The 14,719-nt window shown below is 34.3% G+C and overlaps 1 pseudogene; it reads right to left on the bottom strand.

Moving 5' to 3' along the window:
* Positions 1-5,673: 5,673 nt before the first annotated feature.
* LOC127081486 (auxin response factor 16-like) lies at positions 5,674-14,234 on the bottom strand (annotated as a pseudogene).
* Positions 14,235-14,719: the final 485 nt, after the last annotated feature.

Below are 14,719 nucleotides of genomic sequence, written 5' to 3'. Positions count from 1 at the left end.
AGGAAGATGGCATCCTACATTGATAATGATGAACTACTTATCCATTGCTTCCAAGATAGCATATCTGGAGCATCCTTAGACTGGTACATGGGCCTGGAACGTAGTAAAATCAGATCTTGAAAGAACTTGTCTGAAGCTTTCCTCAAGCAATACAAATACAACCTGGACATGGCTCCCACCAGGTTACAACTGCAAAATCAAGCCTGCAAGGGCAATGAAACATTCAAAGAATACACTCGGAGATGGCGTGAGATGACTTCTAGAGTTAAACTTGCATTGGCAGATGCTGAATTGGTTGATATCTTTAAGGGGACCCTCCAAGGTTTGTACTATGAAAAGATGATTGGTAGCTCGTCGTCCAACTTCGCCGATATGGTAACCATTGGAGAACGCATCGAGAATGGGCTAAAAACTAGAAGGATTGCTAGTGCTAATAGCCAGATAGTGGCCAAGAAATCTTAGGGTTTTGCTAAGAAGAAAGAGGTAGAGCCAAGTGTTATGATAGAAAGTGTCTACCCTTAAGTTCAAGCATCCATGGATCCTATGCCATACTACCCTTATCCGTACATTGCCGCTGCTCAATATTAGCAACCCGCATACCAACCGCATTATCAACAACCTCCACAGGCTCCATCTCCTAAGAACCAGCAAGATAACAGAAACCAGAATCAAGGTCAAGGCAGACGTTATAATAAGAAGCATCCTCAATATGACCAAATCCATGTGTCGTATACTCAGTTGCTACAGTATCTCGTTCAGTAAGGGAAAATTGTGCCAAAAGAGATACCATCAGCTGTTTTATCCTTACGGTCCGAAGTATAATCCTAACGCTTCTTGTGCGTTTCACGCCGACTATATAGGATATTCAACCGAAGATTGTGGGTTGTTCAAGACCAGAGTACAAGAGCTAATCAATCAGAAAGTTTTGTCATTCTCTGAGGCGGGACCCAATGTCATAACCAACCCGATGCCAGATCACTGTGGACAAATTGTGAATGCGATTAGCGGTGAAGATTGCTCAGACTCAGTTGCCTCTTCAAAGGAGTATCAAGGCTAGAAATATCATATTGATTCAATCATCATTTGTAATCTTTTCTTGTTTGTTATATGTTGTCCATTTGTAAAACTTGTTTGGTTTTCAGATGATAATAATAATGAAACAAATGTGCATGTTTTGATTAAATCTATCCATGTTCACTCATATTTTATTTTATCAATATCAAACTGTTTGTCAAATAAAATCAAAAGAGAATGATGCAAATTAAAATACGCAAGATCGTTGCCTGTATGCTTTTTAATAAGACTATGCTGATGGTGTAAGGCATTCTTCCAATCCCTAAACACTAGAGATATAAGGAAGTTAATCCCTAGTCAACCACTTTGGGCCTTGAAGTAGGAGTTTCTTTCTTTACACATAAAACCCTCATGTTAAACCAGGGGCAGGGTAGTCTTCAGTTAGTTTGAACTTGAATTAAAATTTCAGAAGGAGAATATCATATCAAGTGATCAATCATATCATATCCCTCCAAAGAGGATGGAATCACAAACCCATAATGGTTAATCCCTTACCACAAAATAAGTGAGATAGTCACGACCTTTGCAACAAATTGAGAAAGCAGTATCGCAGGATTTTCTCAAAAAGAAAAGATGATGAGATGAAAAAAATAAAAAGCAAATAAAAAGCCCGCTAAGTCAAGGACTTGAAAATCAGATTGACTTAGGCAAAAATTTGGGTATCCCAGTGGGTGGCCGACCCAAAGGATCAGCCCAGGCAAAAAATCAAGGGAAAGCAAAAAAAAAATGAAAAATCAGAGGATCAATATTAAAATCCACAGCAAGAGCAAATCTCTATGACTGCAAACAAAGGAAGAAGGTGAGTGACTATCGCTCCAAATTCTTGTGGGTTTATTAACCATCATTGCTAATATTCAAAATATTTTTCTGAAAGATGGACGTTTGTTTCAAGCTAACTGACATAGGACTGGAGAACATCACAAAGAATGGGTGGGTTAGAACAGGTTTTGAGCCTTATATCCTTTCTTTCTAAAACCGTGAATCATGACACATTACAACCCTCGAAAGACCTAATTGAAGCAGGTTTATTTAGAAAGCATACGATGGTAGGATCACATTAAGCTGACTCCTAAAGATTTACTTGTCATATGTATTGATACTGATATGAGATTCTAATCAATGATTTATTCACTAGATGTCATAATCTTAGCAAACACACTTGATTTTTCAAAACTTGCATCAGCATGACATTACAATTATCATTTTTAAAATGAGCATGTTACATTCGAACAGTTATTTAACATCAAGGAAGCTTACATATTGGAATGTTGATCAAATTCCTGATATCCCATAGCTCAGATCTCTTCAAGAGTCAGTCAATCTGGGGCAACTACGTCAAGATTCTACAAATCTCTCTAAATCATCCAGACAGGGGCAAAAGTTTACTTCAACGCTCATATTGGGGCAAGCTACCTCAAGAGCACGAGAAGTCAATCATTCCCAAGATGGTTAATCAAAGGAATGCAATGTCAAGACACTGGGGCAGGCCGGTAGAGATATTTAGATGTTAAGGCTACTCCACAACTTGTGGCTGGGGCAGTTAGTGCAAATATTCAGTATATTATGGTAGAAGCCGGCTACGCAGGTGCGGGCTCTCTCCAGGTTTCAGACCAAGTCCAGAGGTGTTACTACAACTATTAGCTTGAAGTAGGTGTCGGAGATTCATGTTTGGATAACCCTATCCTAACCCAACAATCCCACCTCCCTCTATATGAGCATCTGGCTTAACCATTGCATGAGACATCATCATGTATAAATGATGTCACTTCACTCATGCATACCATTCATCTAGCATAGCATGGAGTCGTATGTACAAATCAGAGAAATCAAAGCCCAGGATTTTATTGGCATATTCCGATTCCAAACTTGCCTGGTACCTTTTAAAACCATCTCATTTGGCAATTCTTCCAATTCCAAACTTGCCTGGTACCTTTTAAAACCAGCTGATTTGGCAATTCTTCCAAAACCCAACTTGTGTGGCACCTTTTAAAGCCTAGTTTGCTTGGTATCTTTTTCTGACCTTTAGGGTTGATGATCCTCTTGTTCCAACCGTTCGTGGTTGTTGAATCCTTTTTTCGACCTTTAGGGTTGATGACCTTTGTTTCCAACCTTCGCGGTTGTTGAATTCTTTTTCTGACCTTTAGGGTTGATAACCTTTGTTTCCAACCTTTGTGGTTATTGAATCTTTTTTCCGACCTTTAGGGTTGACGATCTTTGTTTCCAACCTTCATGGTTATTGAATCTTTTTCCCACTGTTAGGGTGATGATAGACTTTGTTTCCAACCTTCATGGTTGTTGAATCTTTTCCTCACCGTTAGGGTGATGATAGACTTTGTTTTTAACATTCTTGGTTGTTAAATCTTCTTCCAACCTCCATGGTTGATGAACCTTTCTCAATCTATGTGATTGAAGAACCTTTTTCCAACATGTAAGGTTGATGACCTTTCTTTTCAAACCTCTATGTTTGACTTTGTTTCCAGTTATTGAACTAATGATTCATTCTCGAAACCCCTTGTCTACAAGGGTATTCTTAAAATTTCATATTTAAACTTTCATGAGCTCTCTGATTAGCATACATGGCTTTATGTTTCATAAAACGGTAAAAGATACTTTCAGCATGCACATCATGACATTCATTTGGTATTAATATCCCCACAGTACATCAAAATTCCCAGCAGATGAACCTGTAAAAGTCAAGTTGCCATCCCTATATCTCATACAACCGTCTTCAACGGGAATTTTTTTGGATACTACGATATTTAATCCACCCATACCTCGAATATCCAAAAAGCTCATGCAATTCGACCATTAAGGTCTAAGCTGATTAAATAGGGGCAGCTATCGTACCCCAAAATTTGCTCTACCTTTTTCATTTTTTACCCGACTAACGACGTCATTAAGAAGCACTCATTTCTTCTACATCTCTTTATTTCATTTTCATTTGAAAAGTTAAAAGTATCTTGAATGTGGAAAATGGAAAGTAAAGAAGCGGTTGACTTTTGGTCAACAGGGTCGACACTATTGACTAGGCGTTTGACCATTATCATAGGCATTCCTAAACCTATTCATCCTCCTATGTAATTCATCATATCATGTTCAAAAAGGATGTACCATATGCACGACATATCCATCAAGAACACATTTGACATTTTTATATAACATGTATTATAAGCCATTCAATCTAACTTGCATTTTCGATACATTTTCAATTTCTAAGTGATTCAACAAGTCATTTTTCACTTCATGGGTAAATTCCCTAAGCATTCATTGGAACTCAATTCCATACATACATTTTGAGCTATGATTCCTTTTTTATTCATGGTCTTCCAATTCATGTACATAAGGTTCAAAAGTCACTAAACATTATTTTTACAATTATATGACTTCACTTTACATCACTTTGTGTCATTACAAATATATTACAAAGATTTCATACATAAAAGAATAAAACTAATTCCAAACTCTTCAATAGTCTTCATTCATACTCAGGGACAGAGCTAGAAATTTTGAGTAGTGGGGTCAATATAAATATAATATTTCATTCTCAAAAATATAAATATATATTACAATTGTTCTATATGATTTTTCATGTTCTGAAAAAGTTGAATGATTTTCTCATTTTCAACATCAACAGAAAATATATGTATACATTATGTGTTTAAGGAATAGAAGTTGATGGTTGCTCTGTTGATTTTTTTAAAAATATTTTTCCATTGTTTATTACTAAAATAACAAAAAATCAAAACTAAAATTATATTCACAAAGTTCATACTAATACTATAAAATTGATACAAATACAACCATTTTAAATAAACACGACAAAACTCTAAAATTAAATCTCCTACCATTAACACAATTTAAAAAACTCAACAAAGTAATAATATATTTTTACTCTTATTACAATAATAAAAATAAATTATAAATTCATAAAGATTAAAAATAAAAAATTCACTTTTTAAAAGAACAACAATGGAGAATAAACTAATAATAGGGATGCATTTTGCTGTGAGAGAAATTGAAGTGAGAGAAAAAGGAAAAATTATTTGTTTATACTTGAAAAGAGTCAAAGAGAATTAAAAGGAATATAAAAAGAAAATTTAAATTTTATTTAAAGCATTTATTTTATTTATTATATAAAATTAATTATTTTTTAAATAAGAAACAAAGAATTGGATATTTTAAATGCAGTGGGATAATTGGTGTGTGAGAAACTAAATTATTTAATATTATTTATTAAGTGGGGGCCATTATAAAATATTCTTCCTAATTTTTAATATAATTATATATTAATATATTAATTATAATACTAAATATTAAATAAAAGATTATTGTGGTGGGGGCATGGGCCCACTCGTGCTACAAAGTAGCTCCTCCATGATTGTCACATTACAAGACCAGACTTCTTCCGTCCATTGCTAATACAACAATCACGCTGCCTGTTTTGATGAACTCCCTGAAACAACACAAAAATATTATTATCATATATTAATTTCTAAGAGATGAACCAGTTTTTGCAATATAACAAAGATATTAAATTTGATTCATTTCTAATTATTACCTGAATGTTTAATCTCCAATGTTTCTCCTTCAGAAGTACTATTATTTTTTGCATTTTAGAGGATCAGAAAAATAATTAGTGATTTTCATTTCAACATTTTTGTTTCCCGTGTCAATTTGTATTCTTTGGCCAACAAGCACCAACACTTTCAGCTTCGCATGATCCATTGTTTGGCCAAAAAGCTCCAACTCTTTCGGCTTCGCATGATTTATTGTTTGGCCAAAAAGCACCAACTCTTTCGGCTTCGCATGATCCAGTTTCTCTGATGGTTGTTTAGAAATTGATATCGAGCCTGAAACATTCTCATTGTTGCTCTCCTTTTGCAATGTGGGGCTATTAGAGACGGAAGTGGATGTTGAGGCATCGTAATTAAATGAATGTCAGAAATGAGACATAAAGGGTTCTAATGGATTTTTTTCAAGGTGAAAGGATGATTTGGAGGAACTAAAATCATCATGCCTGGCTCCCTGTATGCCTGCAGTACTATCAACATTTGGAGTTTCATTGTTTGCAAATGTTGGCATTGCTAATTGGCCATCCATGGCGAAACTTGGCTGTTGATCCCATCTCAGTTTCTTACTTGATGGCAAGAAGGGGAGAAAAGGGAACAGAGGCATGTCCGATACTACTTCGACTTCCCACGGATCCGGCATCTTGGTATTTGTAAGTAAATCAGGTTGGTCCCATGTAACCTAAAATTATCATTATATGAAAAGATTAATCAAACAAAATTTAAAAATACAATTAGTTATATTTGCTTATAAATTTGAGTTCAAAAGGAGTATGTAATAATCATGTCTATACCTGCAAACGTCTCCAAAGAGAGTTAGGCCATGCTGGATCAACAGCCTGACCAGAAGCAATTGTTCCCATAAACCAATGTGTCCTTGGTGAGTCTTCAGTTTCCATGGCCATCTTGAACCTCATTCCACAACACCACCTAACCTGAAGTGCTTTTCTAATCGAAGAGGGTTTCACAAAAAACTCGGGAGTACCAACCCGAGGATAGTAAACCACATCAAACGGTTTCATATTGACACAAAGTTTGACTGCTTCAATAACATCTTCAGCCTTCACTTTCTCAATTCCCATCACCTTACCACTTATTCTCAACTCTCCAAAAGAGGAAGTATGTCTACCGTGGATGGTCCAGGTTTCCTCTTTGATGAAAAGTTAAATATACAGTCGTTTTGTTTTTTAGACCTTCTTATTCCAACATGAAGATCAATGTGTTCATCTATCACAAACACAAGTGAATCCCCCGAAACAAGTAGCTTATCGGTCACAAAATCACTCCACCCAGTGGTTAACAGATGCCGCTTCGGCATTCCCCTATAAGAATGACTGAATCTCCATGTTTCTCCATGCACATCCATGGGAAAAACGTCCTGAGTAGGAAGCTGACCTGAATAGTCTAATGGAGGAAAAGGTGTTTCTGCACATTTCTTAGGACAAGAGAATCCACCACCATTGTTTGCATCAAATCGTGTCAATGTTTTCGTATAAGATTGATATTTATTCTTAGTTTCGGACATGTTATCGATGCCACCAACAACGTCATCATCAAAACTAACTTCCCTAACATGGAGAGGAACAAGCCTGAGCTTTGCATACACTTCATCTGTGTGAGGATCATCCCTATAATGGATAGCTGCAACTCTACATGGAATTTGTGATGGAATTTTGAAGGCAGCAGGAAAATGGACAGGTTGATATGCATGTTCGGCATGACCTTGAGGGAAGTAGAAGATGTTAGAGTTAACTTCTGGAATTTGAACCATTCCTCCAGCAATAACATGCCATAGTTGAGGATCCACATCTCTGTTCCCATCAATCAACCTTTTCTTTGACTCCTTGTCCTTCTTTTTATTAGAAGGACGAGTTCCACTGCAACCGTTTGTTCTTGCCATTTTAAAATTGAATTCTGCATCAAAACATGAAAAAAAGAGTGTTACTGTATTGAATTTCTTGCTTAATAAATTTATTTTGTTCCCAAATATAACAAGACAAAAATAGTAACCAACCATGATTAAATTTTACAAGTAAAAGTTGTTAAGAAAGATGAAAAATAATGAAAATAAGAACCTGTTGAAAAATAGAGCGTTGAAGAAATCGGGTTCAGTGTATGTGAAAGTATTTTGTGGTAGAATAAACAGGAAATAAAAATTAAGCTCATACATTTTTTAAATAAAAACCGTTCGCAAATGAAAAACAGGGTTTATTGTTTATGTTAAAATAGACACACGGTGTATAAAACCATAACAGAAAACATTGTTCTTGTTGTCCCTCAAACCCTAATTATACGAATCTCTAACAAAACAACCGCAAATATTAGGAAAAATTGTTTTACGTAAGAACTTTCTGAAATTAAATTTGTGTCTTGATACTTAGAGTTTATAATTTTTAGAGAGTTTAAACATATATTTTTTGTTTGTGTAAAAAAAACATATAACTTTTATACAAAAATTATTTATTGTTCATATTATGATCCTTGGTTACTCTAATTACTCTAACTAAAGTCCAAATATAATTTAATCTTATAGGAATAACTCTTTTACGGGTGAATCCTTAAAGTTCTACTTTCAAATCCTTGACGGAAAGTGACCATTCAAGTAAAGAATTATCAATATCCAACTTAATAATCATTTTTAGGTTTAAAATTATAGTGTAAATTGATATAAATGTTGTTTTCTTTAATACACAGATAACACAAGAAAGACTATTATTTATTCTATATTCTATTTTTCCACAATTGTTTCTTCCATTTTTTTAAATCTACTGGAAACCTCCATAAATTCACCATTTAAACATCTTGTGAAGAATTGAATTTCTCAAGCATGGTTGATGTCTTCCGGGAGGGAGCCCGAACTTTTGAGTATTGGAGTCAATATAAATATAATATTTCATTCTAAAAAATATAAATATATATTATAATTGTTCTATATGATTTTTCATGTTCTAAAAAAGTTGAATGATTTTCTCATTTTCAACATCAACAAAAAATATATGTATACATTATGTGTTTAAGGAATAGAAGTTGATGATTGCTCTGTTGATTTTTGTAAAAATATTTTTCCATTGTTTATTACTAAAATAACAAAAAATCATAACTAAAATTATATTCACAAAGTTCATACTAATACTATAAAATTGATACAAATACAACCATTTTAAATAAACACGACAAAACTCTAAAATTAAATTTCCTACCATTAACACAATCTAAAAAGCTCAATAAAATAATAATATATTTTTACTCTTATTACAATAATAAAAATAAATTATAAATTCATAAAGATTAAAAATAAAAAATTTACTTTTTAAAAGAATAACAATGGAGAATAAACTAATAATAGGGATGCATTTTGCTGTGAGAGAAATTGAAGTGAGAGAAAAAGGAAAAATTATTTGTTTATACTTGAAAAGAGTCAAAGAGAATTAATAGGAATAGGAAAAGAAAATTTAAATTTTTTAAATTTTATTTAAAGCATTTATGTTATTTATTATATAAAACTAATTATTTTTTAAATAAAAAACAAACAATTGAATATTTTAAATGCAGTGGGATAATTGGTGTGTGAGAAACTAAATTATTTAATATTATTTATTAAGTGGGGGCTATTATAAAATATTCTTCCTAATTTTTAATACAATTAATATATTAATATATTAATATATTAATTATAATACTAAATATTGAATAAAAGATTATTGTGGTGGGGGCAAGGGCCCACTTGTGCTACAAAGTAACTCCTCCCTCATTGTCACGTTACAATATCAGACTTCTTCCTTCCATTGCTAATAAAACAGTCATGCTGTCTTTTTTGATGAACTCCCTGAAACAACACAAAAATATTATTATCATATATCAATTTCTAAGAGATGAACCAGTTTTTGCAATATAACAAAGATATTAAATTTGATTCATTTCTAATTATTACCTGAATGTTCAATCTTCACCGTTTCTCCTTCAGAAGTACTATCTTTTTTGCATTTTAGAGGATCAGAAAAATAATTAGTGATTTTCATCTCAGCATTTTCGTTTCCCGAGTCAATTTGTATTCTTTGGCCAAAAAGCACCAACACTTTCAGCTTCACATGATCCATTGTTTGGCCAAAAAGCTCGAACTCTTTCGGCTTCGCATGATTTATTGTTTGGCCAAAAAGCACCAACTCTTTCGGATTCGCATGATCCAGTTTCTTTGATGGTTGTTTAGAAATTGATATCGAGCCTGAAACATTCTCATTGTTGCTCTCCTTTTGCAATGTGGGGCTATTATAGACAGAAGTGGATGTTGAGGCATCGTAATTAAATGATTGTCGAAAATGAGACATAAAGGGTTCTAATGGAATTTTTTCAAGGTGAAAGGATGATTTGGAGAAACTAAAATCATCATGCCTGGCTCCCTGCATGCCTGCAGTACTATCAACATTTGGAGTTTCATTGTTTGCAAATGTTGGCATTGCTAATTGGCCATCCATGGCGAAACTTGGTTGTTGATCCCATCTCAGTTTCTTACTTGATAGCAAGAAAGGGAGAAAAGGGAACGGAGACATGTCTAATACTACTTCGAATTCCCATGGATTCAGCATCTTGGTATTTGTAAGTAAATCAGGTTGATCCCATGTAACCTAAAATTATCATTATATCAAAAAGATCAATCAAACTAAATTTAAAAATACAATTAGTTATATTTGCTTATAAATTTGAGTTCAAAAGGAGTGTGTAATAATCATGTCTATACCTGCAAACGTCTCTAAAGACAGTCAGGCCATGCTGGATCAGCAGCCTGAACAGAAGTAATTGTTCCCATAAACCAATGTGCCCTTGACGAGTCTTCGGTTTCCATGGCCATCTTGAACCTCATTCCACAACACCACCTAACCTGAAGTGCTTTTCTAATCAAATAGGGTTTCACAAAAAACTCGGGAGTACCAACCCGAGGATAGTAAACCACATCAAACGATTTCATATTGACACAAAGTTTGACTGCTTCAATAACATCTTCAGCCTTCACTTTCCCAATTCCCATCACCTTATCACTTATTCTCCACTCTCCAAAAGAGGAAGTAAGTCTACCGTAGGATGGTCCAGGTTTCCTCTTTGTGAAAAGTTAAATATACAGTCGTTTCGTTTTTTAGACCTTCTTATTCCAACATGAAGATCATTGTGTTCATCTCTCACAAACACAAGTGAATCCCCCGAAACAAGTAGCTTATCGGTCACAAAATTACTCCACCCAGTTGTTAACAGATGCCGCTTCGGCATGCCCTTATAAGCATGTCTGAATCTCCATGTTTCTCCATGCACATCCATGGGAAAAACTTCCTGAGTAGGAAGCTGACCTGAATAGTCTAATGGAGGAAAACGTGTTTCTGCAAATTTCCTAGGACAAGAGAATCCACCACCATTGTTTGCATCAGATGGTGTCAATATTTTCATATAAGATTGACATTTATTCTTAGTTTCAAACATGTTATCGATGCCACTAACATCGTCATCATCAAAACTAACTTCCCTAACATGGAGAGGAACAAGCCTGAGTTTTGCATACACTTCATATGTGTGAGGACCATCCCTATAATGGATAGCTGCAACTCTACATGGAATTTGGGATGGATTTTTGAAGGCAGCAGGAAAATGGACAAGTTGATATGCATGTTCGGCATGACCTTGAGGGAAGTAAAAGATGTTAGAGTTAACTTCTGGAATTTGAACCATTCCTCCAGCAACAACATGCCATAGCTGAGGATCCACATCTCTGTTCCCATCAATCAACATTTTCTTTAACTCCTTATCCTTCTTTTTATTATAAGGGCGAGTTCCACTGCAACCGTTTGTTCTTGCCATTTTAAAATTGAATTCTGCATCCAAACATGAAAAAAAGAGTGTTACTGTATTGAATTTCTTGCTTAATAAATTTATTTTGTTCCCAATTATAACAAGACAAAAATAGTAACCAACCATTATTAAATTTTACAAGTAAAAATTGTAAAGAAAGATGAAAAATAGTGAAAATAAGAACCTGTTGAAAAATAGAGCGTTGAAGAAATAGGGTTCAGTGTATGTGAAAGTAATTTGTGGTAGAATAAACAGGAAACAAAAATTAAGCTCATACACTTTATAAATAAAAACCGTTCGCATGAATATCTCCTAAAAATTAGTTGAAATGAAAAATAGGGTTTAGTGTTTACGTTAAAATAGACACGCGGTGTATAAAACCATAACAGAAAACATTGTTCTTGTTGTCCCTCAAACCCTAATTATACGAATCTCTAACAAAACAACCGTAAATATTAGAAAAAAGTTGTTTTACATAAGAACTTTCTGAAATTAAATCTGTGTCTTGATACTTAGAGTTTATAAGTTTTAGAGAGTTTAAACATATAATTTTTGTTTGTGTAAAAAAAAACATATAACTTTTATACAAAAATTATTTATTGTTTATATTATGATCCTTCATTACTCTAATTACTCTAACTAAAGTCCCGATATAACTTAATCTTATAGGAATAACTCTTTCACGGGTAAATCCTTAAAGTTCTACTTTCGAATCCTTGACAGAAAGTGACCATTCAAGTAAAGAATTATCAATATCCAACTTAATAATCATTTTTAGGTTTAAAATATAGTGTAAATTAGTAGAAATGTTGTTTTCGTTAATTCACATATAACACAAGAAAGACTATTATTTATTCTATATTTTATTTCTATATTTTATTTTTCCACAATTGTTTCTTCCATTTTTTTAAATCTACTAGAAACCTCCATGAATTCACCATTTAAGCATCTTGTGAAGAATTGAATTTCTCAAATGTGGTTGATGAATCATACTCCATCTTTGACCATGCTTGTTCATGCTCCATTACCATGCACCATGTTCCAAAGAAGACAAGAAAAGTAAGTTAGAAACTACATTCATTTTTAAAAATTCAACACTTACATAACAAAAATTCAACATCAAGAGCATTTCATTTCATACCAACTAAACGAGGCTTTCCTTTTAACAAAACCGTGACGAAAATTCCTATCGTCTAATATTAACATAAAGGAATTTCAATTATATTAACACCAACTGTTTCAATAACAAGAGCCACCTTTGACAGTTCTAATAGCACCTAATAGAACCATATCTGATCATCTTCCTAATCGGAACCCTCTAACAGGTCACCAGCAGATTTAGCTTCACAAAGCTAAGCCAATAAATATTTGTTAACAATGAGAATCATTACTAACGTTTTTCTTACTAACATTAGATCTAACAGCATACAAAAGAAATTTACCTAACAAGAGGCAGCATTAACTCTGGAACATTCACGACAGGTTTCCATTTACTAACAACATGTTAACTCCTGCCTAGCTCTGAACTGGTCGCGATTAGGCTAACATTAACTCAGCATAAACTCAGTCCTTAACAGAAAACCAATCAACTCCTAAACATAATAGAGCCAAGCTCATTTTCAGCCTGCAGTAGGTTACATAATGAATTAAAACCAAATTCCCCGCCAATTTCAATTAACTTTATTTCTAATAGATTTCAAATAAAATGACTAACAAATAAATTAAAGGGGACTTTCACTTGGCATTTCATTTTAATTTGAAGTTCATTTTTCTAGCAGTAAGTTTTCATTTCACCTCACTAACAAATTAACTTCACAATAGCCAACTGAATCAGTTATAACAGAGTTTCCGACCACCTCTAACTAACCTAACCAATCCCTAACTGAAATTCATAACAGAAAAGAGTAGAAGATGAGATTTTGAAAGCTATAAAGGGTACCTTCACGGTTCATATTTTTTTGGCTTGTTGTCATCCATCTTCTCCATTCATCATCAGTCTCAAACTCCATTTTTCTTTCCCTCCTCCAATCTCGAACAAGCTCCTCCAACAGATGGTAGTGAGGGAAGAACCTTCAACTCGTCAGAAAAGTGGTGTCGGAACCGCACACAAGAAAATTTCTCTCGACCTCTCTAAGCTCATCTGAGTCACTCTCCACATAGCACTCCCTCTCATCCTCTATACTGCTCCTCACACAACCGTCACCACCAGTTCTCACGTCACCATAACACACCTCGTAGAAGGGAGCAAGAAGAAGTAGAATCAATAAGTACAGAGGAAGTAGATCGATTCACAACAACAAACAACACTGGAATAAGGAATAGAAGAATAAGGTTAATCAATTACCTTATTCGAAATCCTCTGGTTTTCTGTACTTCGCCACCATATCCAATGCACTGTGGAGTGACCTCCGTCTCGAAGGTAAGATCATATCTTCCAATCACGTGATTCTTGTTGCTATAATGTAGCCTCGTGGCACATGAGTAAAATCCCTAGGTATTGGTCGCCGTTCAAGCCACCGGATTGATTGAATCTCCGATTTCATTGTTAGGTTTTTAGATTGACGTTTGATTTTAGTTTAGGATGAATCGGTGTTAGGGTGAGGGAGTGGAGTATAAGGGACCTCTTTCGATGATGGAACCGACCACCTTGGCTCGTCTTCGCCGCCTCCGGCGTGGCGGAATATCAAATTGCGGTGAGGGATATGAGAGGGATACAAGCTATCTTGAGAAAGAAGAGGAATTAGGTCCGTTGCGGATTGAGTTTTGTAACGGGAAATTCATGATTATCAAGCTATGGACACATCAAATAAACAAGAGTAGCTACCGCGCTTTTATTGTTTTCAAGGGAGAAGAGAAAAGTAAGAAGAAAACCCAAAAATAAGAAATTTTCAAATCAAAACTAATAAAATTTCAAAAATTACAGGTAAGGGGATTGGTTACACATAGGGAAGGTATTAGCACCCAAAGTGTCTTAGTTACTCTTAGGGATGGTTACACATAGGGAAGGTATTAGCACCCAAAGTGTCTTAGTTACTCTTAGGGATGGTTACACATAGGGAAGGTATTAGCACCCAAAGTGTTTTAGTTACTCTTAGAGAGCCCTTTCTTATGTGCATATGTGTTTTTGTACAAATGATATTGCAAACAAATAGAATGGGGATGATAAAATAATTCATTAATTATATTCTTGTGTTTTACAAGACCTTCGGACTTATGCCTACGTACCAACATAAAAATGAGGGATC

Source organism: Lathyrus oleraceus, chromosome 5, assembly GCF_024323335.1.
Source record: "Lathyrus oleraceus cultivar Zhongwan6 chromosome 5, CAAS_Psat_ZW6_1.0, whole genome shotgun sequence".
NCBI lineage: Eukaryota > Viridiplantae > Streptophyta > Magnoliopsida > Fabales > Fabaceae > Lathyrus > Lathyrus oleraceus.
The sequence above is the reverse complement of the archived record's forward strand: the minus strand, read 5'-3'. Positions and strand labels throughout refer to the sequence as shown.